General features: G+C 43.9%; 1 protein-coding gene across 2 annotated transcripts in view; it reads right to left on the bottom strand.

Moving 5' to 3' along the window:
* The window catches only part of IPO11 (importin 11), a 210,053-nt gene extending 198,204 nt beyond the window's left edge, over window positions 1-11,849 (bottom strand). For both annotated transcript variants that reach the window (XM_017548572.2, XM_017548574.2), the window contains exon 1: window positions 11,587-11,849. The gene's annotated coding sequence lies outside the window, so the exon portion shown is untranslated. The remainder of the gene's footprint in view (window positions 1-11,586) is intronic.
* Between the last annotated feature and the right edge of the window lie 693 nt (window positions 11,850-12,542).

The following is a 12,542-nucleotide window of genomic DNA, read 5'->3' as shown; positions in this document are numbered from 1 at the left end:
ATGCTATGGGGAAAAAAATCAGACTGACCTACTAAACAAAAATCTAAAACGTAAGTCAGAAACGGTCTTAAGGTTTAGGTCATCTAATCCTATACCACGTAGCTGAAGCCATTCAACAAATATATAATTTCTTGAATTTGTTGAATTCTCTAGGATTCTGTTTCTAATCATCCCCAAAATTGTATACAACTGTATACTTAGCAAGTTATATATAGTTATTCACCATATATATGTACAAAATATAAGGATTAAAATTGAAAGCTAAAATTTAACAGAAAATAAGTCAAAGTTCTTAGTGCGGGGGTGACAGGGAATAGCTTTGTACTGTGTTGATATAGCTTAGTGATAGCAGCTATCTCTAAAACTGAAGAATGTTCCAGACAGTAAAAGTCTGAAAGTTATTAGCCTATAAAGAATACAGCCAAAGCAAATTAATACCTTTGTTAAAATAATTATAACTGGCCAAGCACGGTGGCTCACGCCTGTAATCCCGGCACTTTGGGAGGGCAAGGCAGGTGGATCACGAGGTCAGGAGTTCAAGACCAGCCCAGCCAACATGGTGAAACTCCGTCTCTACTAAAAAGACAAAAATTTGCTGGGCATGGTGGTGGGCGCCTGTAATCCCAGCTACTTGAGAGGCTGAGGCAGACAGATCACTTGAGCCCAGGACTTCAAGACCCACCTGGGCAACACAGCAAAATCCTGTCTCTAAAGAAAACACAAAAATTACCCACGTGTGATTGTGTGTACCTGTAGTCCCAGCTACTAAGGAGGCTAAGGTGGGAAGATTACCTGAGCTCAGGGAGGTTCAGGCTGCAGTGATCTGTGATCCCACCACTGCACTCCAGCCTGGGCAACAATGAAACCCTGTCTCAAAAAAACAGACTGACTGCAATTGAGTGTGTCACTTTAGACTGGGTATTCAGGCAAGGAAGGCTTCTGAGAAGTGACATTTATGAGACATGAATGACAAGAGAAAACCAACCAAGCAAAGATCAGAAGACAGAACTTCAGACAGGGAAAACAACTAGAAAAAAGGTCTTGGGATTAGAAACAAACTTAAGAAGGCCAATATGACTGACACTTAGTGAGAAGAGGGGAAAGTGGTAGAAGATGAAGTTGGAGAAGAGGGCAGGGACAAATTGTCTAGACTTTTCATACAGGTATAAAAATAGCCATAGGATAAGAAGAATATACATATACTGATATCAACATATGAATGGAGAAAAGCTCTACCACAACTCATCCTCATCCCACCCCCTCCACCAAAGAAAGAAAAAGTCACGGCCTTGCTTTGGGCTACTACTAAAAGAAATCACTGACTACTGCCAACCCTCAAAACAATTTTCCCCTAAAGCAAAGATTATTCAGAGAACTTAAACGCACACAGCCAAGCCATCCTTAAGTTTATGTACTCTTATCCTATACCCCACTTACCCTCACCATTTTACCTGTTTTTGTGGAATCTGCTAGAGTTTCCCAACCCTACCTCCTTCCAGTACTCTGACCCATCCAGGTCCTCCCCTTGCTTTGATCCTTGCTGCTAAGCCCATCCAGTCCAGGGAGAAGAGCTCAGTTCATACATTTCTGGAGCACCTATTTTGTGTCAGACACTGCAGTAGTTGTTAGAACAAGAATCAGAATAGTCTCTGTTGTCTACCCACAATCTGTGGGCTCCTAGGGTGGGAGGCAGAGGAAGCTATTCTTACTGTTAAGACAAATTGTGAAAAGTACGTTTCTACTATACCAGTTGGCACCCAGTATATCTCCCACACAGAACCAATATGAGTGGTTCATCTAATGGGTAAAAACCCAAAGCCCAAAGGTATACAAATGTGCCTATAGTTTGAAACACAAAACTGCTCATTAAAAGAAACAAGTAAACGTAAGAAAATTCAGCACCTTTGCCTGCCACTAACAGATTTCTCAGACGTGCATTGACTTTAATTTCACCCATACATAATAATTTTCTGTAGAATATTCGTATTATCTGTGTTTGTCATTAGTTTTAGGGCATTTCACATAAACAATAACCCCCGCAAGTCTATTAAATGCCAACACATTAAGTAGAGTGACTTTTTTAAAAAAATGCCAATATTAGAGTAAAAACTGAAGAAGACTGTTTCAAAATAAAAAGGTTCCCACAGTGAAATTATTTACTCAAGCATGGGTAAATAACCCAGGCTAAAACTATTAAATGAAAGAACAGTTGTTGAGGAACAGAATGTTCCCAGTGTGTCCAACTATCACTCCACAGATTACCTGCCAATTGTAATGAAGAAACAAACCTTTAAAATAAAGAAATCCATCGTCAGTCACCAGCTTAACCAAGAGAGCAAATTCAGTTATCAACAACAGCAACACAATTTAAACTTAAGTGCCTCTTGATGTGATGAAATAAGCAGCCCATAGCCTCACCTCTGAAACATCAAAAATGGTCAACATTAATCTAATCAAGACTTGACCTAACTTCCAGTTCAAAAGAATTAGAGGCAGGGTACAGTGGCTCACGTCTGTAATCCCAGCACTTTGGGAGGCCAAGGCAAGTGGATCACAAGGCCAATATGGTGAAACCCCATGTCTACTAAAAATACAAAAATTAGCCAGGCGTGGTGGCAGGTTCCTGTAGTCCCAGCTACTCGGGAGGCTGAGATGAAAGAATCACTTGAACCCGGGAGGCAGAGGCTGAAGTGAGCCGAGATTGTGCCACCACACTCCAGCCTGGGCAACAAAGCAAGACTCTGTCTAAAAAAAAAATTAGAAGAGAAAGAATATTTCTGGAATGACATGAGTAGCTCCACAGACCCTCTCCTCAGGGATACAACCCTAACTAGGGAAAATTATAAAAAACTCAAAGTCTCTGGAAAATGTCTTAGGCACATGCAACAAACACAAAAACATCTATGCAACAAATAGTACCAAATCTTGGTAGAATCTGTGGCTTTTGAGCCACAAACCCAGCCCTGCCCCACAGGGTGAGGAAGCTCTAATCCAGGGACATATAGTCAAGAACACAGGGCTCTCTCTCACCCTAACTCCCAGCTGAGGGCTACAGTTTCTCCCCAGTATGAGAAATGCTGGTAGCCAGCGAGCCAGCATTTCTCATACACCCCAGCTATATGCTGCAGAAGTTCTACACCAGGCAAACACAGCTAGAGGTCTAGGGCTCTCTTCTTCTACCCAGGTACCACTCCTGGGGCAGAAGCTCTACCACAAGGCAGCAGGCCAAGAATAGTGAGCCTCAATTGTGCCCACAACAGCTTGTTCAAAGAGCAGAGGTACCACACCCCAATAAATAATGTAGCCAACTCAAGTTTGACCATTTGCCACTCAGAAGTCAAAGTACGGTATGGTAAAAAAATCACAGTTTTTACCTAAACATCAGTAGATGGGAAAACAGCCTAGCCCAAGCCTCAAAGGAACCATCTCAGTTTTTTGGGCTGAGTGAAGGGGTTTAAGGAGAAAAACTTGGTAAAAGAAACATACAGGCATGGTACAGGAAGGTACGGGTCTGCAAGCCTTATTTATTTTATTTTTGTTTGTACGTCTAGCTCTGTCACCCAGGCTGAAGTGCAGCGGCACCATCTCAGCTCACTGCAACCTCTGCCTCCCGTTCAAACGATTCTTGTCCCTCAGCCTCCCAAATAGCTGGGATTACAGGCATGTGCCACCATGCCTGGCTAATTTCCGTATTTTTAATAGAGCTGGGGTTTCACCACGATGGCCAGGCTGGTCTCGAACTCCTGGCCTCAGGTCATCTGCCCACCGCAACCTCCCAAAGTGCTGGGATCATAGGTATGAGCCACCGTGCCTGGTCTGCATGCCTTGTTTCAATGGCTATCTTGAGTAATCACCTATCCAGTAGTAGAGTTGGCATCATCTTGACTTCAGTCTGGTGGTAGTAGACTATCTGTAACTACTAGGCAGGAGGATTCTACAACTGAGTCTCTATGACTGGTTTGTTTTAAAATTAGCCCCTGGAAGAATCCCTTGAACTCAAGAGGTAAAGGTTGCAGTGAGCTGAGATCATACTACTGCACTCCAGCCTGGGTGACAGAGCAAGGCTCCGTCTTGGGAAAAAAAAAAAAAATAGCCCCTGGAATTTCTAAGCAAGCACACAATTAGGTAAGTCAGTACTGTGCACAGTTGGGAAAGGGAGGAAAATAAAGAGTTTTAAATACACTGTAAGGCCCAGGTATGGTAGTTCACGCCTGTATTCACAGCACTTTGGGAGGTCGAGGCGAGCAGATCACTTGGGATCAGGAGTTCGAGACCAACCTGGCCAACATGGCAAGCCCCATCTCTACTAAAAATAAAAAAATTTAGCCAGGCATACCATGGCACATGCCTATAGTCCCAGCTACTCAGGAGGCTGAGGCACAAGAATCATTTGAACCCAGGAGGCACAGGTTGCACTGAGGAGAGTGCACTGCTGCACTGGAGCCTGGGCGACAGAGGAGACTGTCTCAAAAAATAAAATAAGGCTGGGCACAGTGGCTAACGTGGCTCACACCTGTAATCTCAGCACTTTTGGAGGCTGAAGCAGGAGGATCACCTGAGGTCAGGAATTCAAGGCCAGCAGGCCAACATGGTGAAACCCCATCTTTACTAAAATACAAAAATTAACCAGGCATGGTGGCATGCACCTGTAGTCCCAGCTACTTAGGAGGCTGAGGCAGGGGAACCGCTTGAACCTGGGAGGCAGAGGTTGCAGTGAGCTGAGATCAAGCCGCTGCACTCCAGTCTGGCAACAGAGCAAGACTCCATCTCAAATAAATTAATCAATCAATTAATTAATTTAATAAGATAAATTGTTAGGCTACTTTCTGAGATTAAGGAGCCTGGTGTGGTGGTTCACACCTGTACTCACACCCAGCACTTTGGGACGCTGACGCAGGCAGATAGCCTGAGCTCAGAAGTTCAAGACCAGCCTGAGCAACATGGTAAAAACCCATCTCTACCAAAAATACAAAAATTTAGCCAGGTGAGGTGGCGCGCCCCTGTGGTTACAGCTACTTGGGAGGCTGAGGTGGGAGGACTGCTTGAGCCCAGAAGGCTGAGGCTGCAGTGAGATAAGATTGTGCCACTGTTCTCCAGCCTGGGTGAGAAAGGAAGACAGTCTCAAAAAAAAAAAAAAAGATAAAAAGATTAAGAAGGGAAAAAATTTTAAATGCATTTTATTTATTTATTTTTTTTGGAGACGGAGTTTCGCTCTTGTTACCCAGGCTGGAGTGCAATGGCGAGATCTCGGCTCACCGCAACCTCCGCCTCCTGGGTTCAAGCAATTCTCCTGCCTCAGCCTCCTGAGCAGCTGGGACTACAGGCACACGCCACCATGCCCAGCTAATTTTTTGTAGTTTTAGTAGAGACGGGGTTTCACCATGTTGACCAGGATGGTCTCGATCTCTTGACCTCGTGATCCACCCGCCTCGGCCTCCCAAAGTGCTGGGATTACAGGCTTGAGCCACCGCGCCCGGCTTTAAATGCATTTTAAAGCTGGGATTCTGAGTTACAATAACATTTGGAGACTTTAATACTCCATTTTCAGTAATGGATAGAACTAAGAAAAAGATCAACAAGGAAATACAAGTCTAGAACCTCATTAACTGACAAATGAGACCCAAAAGACATTTACAGAATACTCCACTCAACAACATTTTTCTCAAGTACTCATGGAACACTCTCCAGGATAGACCACATGCTATGCCACAAAACAAGCCTCAATAAATTTAGAAGAATTGAAATGATACAAATATGTTCTCATACAAAAACTTCACAAATATGTGGAAATGAAAAAACTCACTCCTATATAACCAACAGCTCAAAGAAATCACAGGGAAATTAGAAAATATTTTGAAATGAATGAAAATGGAGACATGATACACCAAAACTTCTGAGATATAGTCAGAATAGGATGTGGATTACTACCTCTGAGATGTAGATTAGAGAGACGTATAATTTATAGCTGTAAATGCCTATACAGTTCTCTCTCAATATATGAGGGGGATTGGTTCCAGGATCACCCACAGATGCCAAAATCCAAGGATGCCCAGGTCCCCTACATAAAATGACATAGTAGTATCTGCATAACACATGCATATCCTTCCATATACTTTAACTCACCTGTAGATTATTTACAATGCCTAATATAATGCAAATGCTATATAAATAGTTGCTATACTGTATTTTTTGTTTTATTATTTAATCTTTTTGAATATTTTCAACATGACATTGGTTAAACCAGCAGGTGCAGAAAGTGTAAATATAGAGAGCTGACTGTATTTTATTTTTAATGAAAGATTTGGCCAGAGGCAGTGGCTCACACCTGTAATCCCAACACTCTGGGATGCCAAGGCTGGAGAATCACTGAACCCAGGAGTTTGAGACCAGCCTAGTCAACATAGCAAGAACCCGTGGTTATAGTACAGACTCCCTTGATTAGTATTTAAAGACCAGAAACTTCAATTTGTTTAAAGCTACATCCTAGTATCTAGAAGAGTACCTGGCACATATGAAAGTGATGAATAAAAACTTGTTAAATAAACGAATTCAATAAATAAATCTCAAGTTTTGCTTATAGTTCATTGTGTAAAGCCACAAAAGGTACTCAAATCTTTGCTTTTTCAATCCTACCTGGTCTAACCTCAAGTATGTAACATTCCACCTTCTTTTCAGCCCCTAGTAATTCAACTTGCACTCACAGTATTCAATAATGAAGCAGCCTCTACTGGTCACACTACTCTGACAGACAAAAAGTAAGTGAGTCTTTCAATCAAGTCTAAAGAGGAAAAAACACAAACAGCAATTATAATATAGTATAAAGGCTATGATAAACTACCGCGGAGGACGGTTAAGAGGAGAACCTAACTCACTCTAGAAAGACTGGGGCTTCCATCCAGGTGCAGTAGTGCATGCCTGTAATCTCAGCTACTTGGGACGCTGATGCAGAAGGATCACTTGAGGCCAGAAATTTGAGATCAGCCTGAGCAACATAGCAAGATTGTCTCTTATGTCTTTTAAAGAGATAGAGAATGAGGCTTCCCAGAGGGGAAGAGGGTAGTGTTTGAAGTAAGTCCCATAAGTTGAGTAGGAGTTACCCAACTGAATGCATGTTATAGGGTGTCTGTCAAACAGGTGATGGGTATATTCTAGGCATATAAAGGCCTGAACTTTTAAAGACAACCTAACACTCTTGAGAAATTGTAAATAGTTTGCCACAACACAAGAACGTGAGGGAAGTGGTCCAGAATGTGAACAGAAGGTGAAAACAAAAAGTGGGCAACGTCCAAATCATTAAGGTCCTTATTTTTTTTTTCCCGAGACAGAGTTTCATTCTTGTGTCCCAGGATGGAGTGCAATAGCATGATCTTGGCTCACTTGCAACTTCCGCCTCCTGGGTTCAGGCAATTCTCCTGCCTCAGCCTCCTGAGTAGCTGGGATTACAGACACGCATCACCATACCCAGCTAATTTTTGTGTTTTTAGTAGAGATGGGGTTTCTCCATGTTGGCCAGGCTTGTCTCAAACTCCTAACCTCAAGTGATCTGCCAGCCTTGGCCTCCCAAAGCGCTGCAATTACAGGTGTGAGCCACTGCACCGGGACTAAGGTCCTTAGTCCCAAAACTACATACTTTGGATTTTGATCTGAAGGTGTTCACGAAAGGACTGCAGAACACCAACACAATCTGTCTTGAGTAAAAGGCAGGGTGGAGAGGAATGGTTTGCATGCTTGGAAACAAAGAGTCAATTTACAAGGTTTACACAAAAGTCCAGATGATAAATGATAATCTGAGCCAGTGTAGTAGCAGTAAGGAAAAAGAAGTAGATGAAAATTGAAACAAGATTTGATAAATAAATAAACAGTGGAAGGCCGGGCGCAGTGGCTCACGCCTGTAATCCCAGCACTTTGGGAGGCCTAGGCCTAAAGTCAGGAGTAAAGAATTGAAAAAAAATTTGATAAGTAAATAGTTGAAGGTCGGGAGCAGTCGTAGCTTACGCCTGTAATCCTAGCACTTTGGGAGACCTCATCTCAGGTCCAGAGTTGGAGACCAGCCTGATCAACATGGAGAAACCCCATCTCTACTAAAAATACAAAATTAGCTAGGCATGGTGGCATATGCATATAATCCCAGCTACTTGAGAGGCTGAGGCAAGAGCCAAGAGCACATCACTGCACTCCAGTCTAGGAGACAAGAGCGGGGGGAAAAAAAAGAAAGAAAGAAAAAGAGACAGTAGCGATGCATGTACACACAGGGATGACCACGAGAAGAGGCAGCAAGAAGGTGGCCATCTGCAAGCCAAGGATGGAGGTCTTACAGGAAATCAATCTTATCTGAACCTTGATCTTGGACTTCCACCCTCCAGAAACCCCATCTCTACTAAAAATACAAAATTAGCCAGGCATGGTGCCACATGCCTATAATCCCAGCTACTCAGGAGGCTGAGGCAGGAGAATCATTTGAACCCAGGAGGCAGAGGTTGCAGTGAGCCTAGATCGCGCCATTGCACTCCAGCCTGGGCAACACGAGGGAAACTCCATCTGGAAAAAAAAAAAAAGAGTAAAAAGGGGGCCTGTTATTCCATCACTTTGGGAGGCCAAGGTAGATGGCTAACCTGAGGTCAGGAGTTCAAGACCAGTCTGGCTGAAATGGTGAAACCCTGTCTCTACAAAACATTAAAAAAAATAACCAAGGAGGGTTGAAGTACACCACTGGGCCCAGGAATTTGGGAGGCTGAGGCAGGTGGATCACAAGGTCAGGAGTTTGAGACCAGCCTGGCCAATGTGGTGAAACCCTGTCTCACTAAAAATATATAAATCAGCCAAGTGTGGTGGCAGGCACCTGTAATCCCAGCTATTCAGGAGGCTGAGGCAGGAGGAGAATCGCTTGAACCCCAGAGGCAGAGCTTGTAGTGAGCAGAAGTCGCACCACTGCAACTGCAGCATGGGTGACAGCAAGACCCCATCTCAAAAAACAACAACAACAACAACAACAACAAAAGTACAGCGAGACCCTGTCTCAAACAATAACAACAACAACAAAATAAAGAGGGAAGGTGGTTGGCCAGGTGCGGTGGCTCACACCCATAATCCCAGCACTTTGGGAGGCCGAGGCAGGCAGATCACCTGAGGTGGAGAGTTCAAGACCAGCCTGACCAACATGGAGAAACCCGATCTCTACTAAAAATACAAAAAATTAGCAGGGCGTGGTGGTAGCCTGTAATCGTAGCTACTCGGGAAGCTGAGGCAGGAGAATCTCTTGAACCTGGGAGGTAGAAGTTGTGATGAGGTGGTGAGCCAAGATCATGCCATTGCACTCCAGCCTGAGCAACAAGAGTGAAATTCCACCTCGAGGTGGGGAGAAAAAAGGAGGGTAGGTGGTGGATTAATGCCACCATGATAAACAGGTACAGTAAGCAGGGACACACAGAATTGTTGGGCTGTCTGTCCAGTACCTGGTAGACATTTGTTATTGAATGAACACCTGTCATTCATGAATGTTAGTCCATTTTTAATATAACAAGCTCTGACAGTAACCAGCAAAAGAAAAAGCACTGGAATGAGTCAGAACCTGAGTTATAAATCTAGAGTATGACCTTATGCAAGTCACTTACCTTTCCAGGCCTCAGTTTCATCAGACTGGATAATCAGCATAAGATTACCTCAGATTAAAGTAAATGATGCTATAAATTTTCATACAGCTTTGTGCATTACCTCAGTGTTCAACTGTTACCAACCAAAATAGTGCATCTCAAGATTTACTGAACATTCCTTTAATCTAGGTATCTTGTGAAAAATGCAGATTTTGATTCAGCAGCTCTAGACTGAGCCTCAGGTCATGCATTTCTAACCACAACTTAGGCGTTCATTCAATAACAAACGTTTACTGGGTACTGGAGTAGCAAGGATAATGAACACTGATGCAACTTAAGCTCTGCAAAGCTTGTAATTGTGGACTTATTTGCAATCAGTCTGATAGTCAGAAAACCAAAGACACTACAGACTCACATTTGCACTAAATGTGTTTTGCCATTCCTTAAATGCTCTGAAATTAACAGTCCCCATTTGAAGCTGATAAAGAAAGGAAAAAAATATTACCATCAGTAACACTGAATTAGAAGTGAGGTTAAATACATACGCACACATAGGTACAAAATGTAACACAAAGGTCAAAATCCAACTAGCCAAACATTCCCTTACCCAAAATTTGAATATTTTTATCACTGGGGAAAAAATTGTTTCTGGAAAAAAATCTTAAGTGTATTTTAATAGTCACATGCGTATAAGGATCATTCTGCATTCTGGTTTGATTCCAAATGTAAATATATTCTAACACAATAAAATCTGAACCTTTTTCTACTAGTGATCAAATAATCTTTACATGTTTGTTTAAAACCTCTAACATACTGCCACAGCCAAATGTGTTTGTAGTGAAAACTCTCCTTGGCTTTACGAAGTGGAACTAGCGCAGAGACCACCCTCCTACCCTAGGATTATAATATATGGCCAGGTTACAGCAGAAACAGAGAAAATACCAGTCCTATCATAACCAATAGGGAAGATTTTTCCAAATTTAAATGAAATTTTCCTCAGTGATGAAAGATGTAAAAGGTGTCATGCAATGAATGTCTCCTATAGAAGAGTCACCCTGCCCTTAATATGAAGCTTCTCTACTTAACAGAGAAGTTTGAAATAACATGAAAATGGAGGAGGAAAATTCCTATCCAAGGACGGGGGTGGGAGGGAGCATTATGGCTGCAAACTGCTCTTCCTTATTTCCTTCTGAAGAATCACCAAAATCTGAAGGGCACTTCCACACAACTGAGCTCATTTCAATTATGGAGGGGAGGAGGTATGTCAACTGCAACCTTGGTGCTAGTAGATAATTTACTATTCCTTGATATTTAGTCAAATCACTTTCAGGTAGGAGTACTTCTCTCATTCACCACCATGTCACAAAATAATAAAGAAAAATGACAAATGCAATGAGCCAAAGTAGTTTTGCTGAATCATAAATACCCCCAAATATAAATCTGCAGGAGTCGCTGAGCTTGAGAATTGGCCGCCATACCTCTTCCATGAAGCTCATCTCTATACATGGGCAACCACCTTCACTTTTTCATTAAAGGCATGTAAGGGCCTAATGTTTAAAGCTATCATAGTATTGCTATTATCAACAAGGTCGTGCGCGCAGTAAATAATGCACAACGGTCTTATATTCGAGATAACCACTTTATCTCAAAATTTGCACCAGCTATCCTCCAAGGGCAAATGCATCACCCAGGTCCGCAACCGTGACCACGATGGGCACCCTCGGCTCTGCTCAGCCTAGCATACAGTCCCTCCCGCCAGACACCCTGACTGCTCCGCTACCATGCTGCCGACTCCCGGGCTGCCTCGGCCAGCCCCGAGCTCTCCGGGTTCTTAAGGTTACGTAGACAGCCAAGCCTACAGGCCTCCCTTGCCTCGCTGCTGGTATCCCTCATCTCCCGGTAGCCCAACGTTCCTCCCTCGTCTCTCGGATCTCGGGTGCCCAACTCATTCCCTTCCACTCGCGCGCGCTCTGTGGCTCTTGGGCCGGGGCCTCACCGTTTGGTCCGGTCGGGAATTGCCCGGCCCTCCCGCTCCCACTTCCCAACACGAAGTGGCGTCGGTTGGTCCCGCGCCCCACGCTGCCAGTCCCCACGCCGCCGCCTACTGATGCCGAAAGCGGCTTCTACGAACACGCCATGTTTAGCGTCGCGGCTCCAAAAGACGCGGACGCGCGAAAACTACGTCACAGGCGCGCAGCGCGCACGCGACCGGCAAAGGGAGAAGGCGATAGGCTAACGGCAGGAAGAGGAAGGAGGGGCTTTCTCTTCGAACTCAAAGGCGCGGGGTACCCAAATCAGTTGTGTGCGCTTGCGCAATATAAAGAGCCGGAGTCCGTACTAGTCGGATCCGTCACCATGGAAACCATAGGTCTGGTAAGCTCCACTCCCGAGGAGCTCAATTATCTCCCTGGTTGATTGAAGCCTCAGTGAGAACCATTTCACTCTTTCTATTCTAGATATCCATTGCGGATCCATCATGGCAGAGAAGAGTTATTTAAAGAATCTTACTCCCATCAGTCCACCCACCCTCCGGCAAATGTTTATTTATTTATTTATTTATTTATTTATTTATTTATTTTTTGAGACGGAGTTTCGCTCTTGTTTCCCAGGATGGAGTGCAATGGCGCGATCTCGGCTCACCGCAACCTCCGCCTCCTGGGTTCAGGCAATTCTCCTGCCTCAGCCTCCTGAGTAGCTGGGATTACAGGCACGCGCCACCATGCCCAGCTAATTTTTTGTAGTTTTTTAGTAGAGACGGGGTTTCACCATGTTGACCAGGATGGTCTCGATCTCTTGACCTCGTGATCCACCCGCCTTGGCCTCCCAAAGTGCTGGGATTACAGGCTTGAGCCACCGCGCCCGGCCTGCAAATATTTATTTTTTAACTTACCCAAATTGCTGGGCGCTTACCCCTGAGTAATAGCAAGAGTGGAAAAATTTTAAACGACATAA

This window comes from Cebus imitator, unplaced genomic scaffold, assembly GCF_001604975.1.
Source record: "Cebus imitator isolate Cc_AM_T3 unplaced genomic scaffold, Cebus_imitator-1.0 Scaffold211, whole genome shotgun sequence".
Taxonomy (NCBI): Eukaryota; Metazoa; Chordata; class Mammalia; order Primates; family Cebidae; genus Cebus; species Cebus imitator.
The sequence above is the reverse complement of the archived record's forward strand: the minus strand, read 5'-3'. Positions and strand labels throughout refer to the sequence as shown.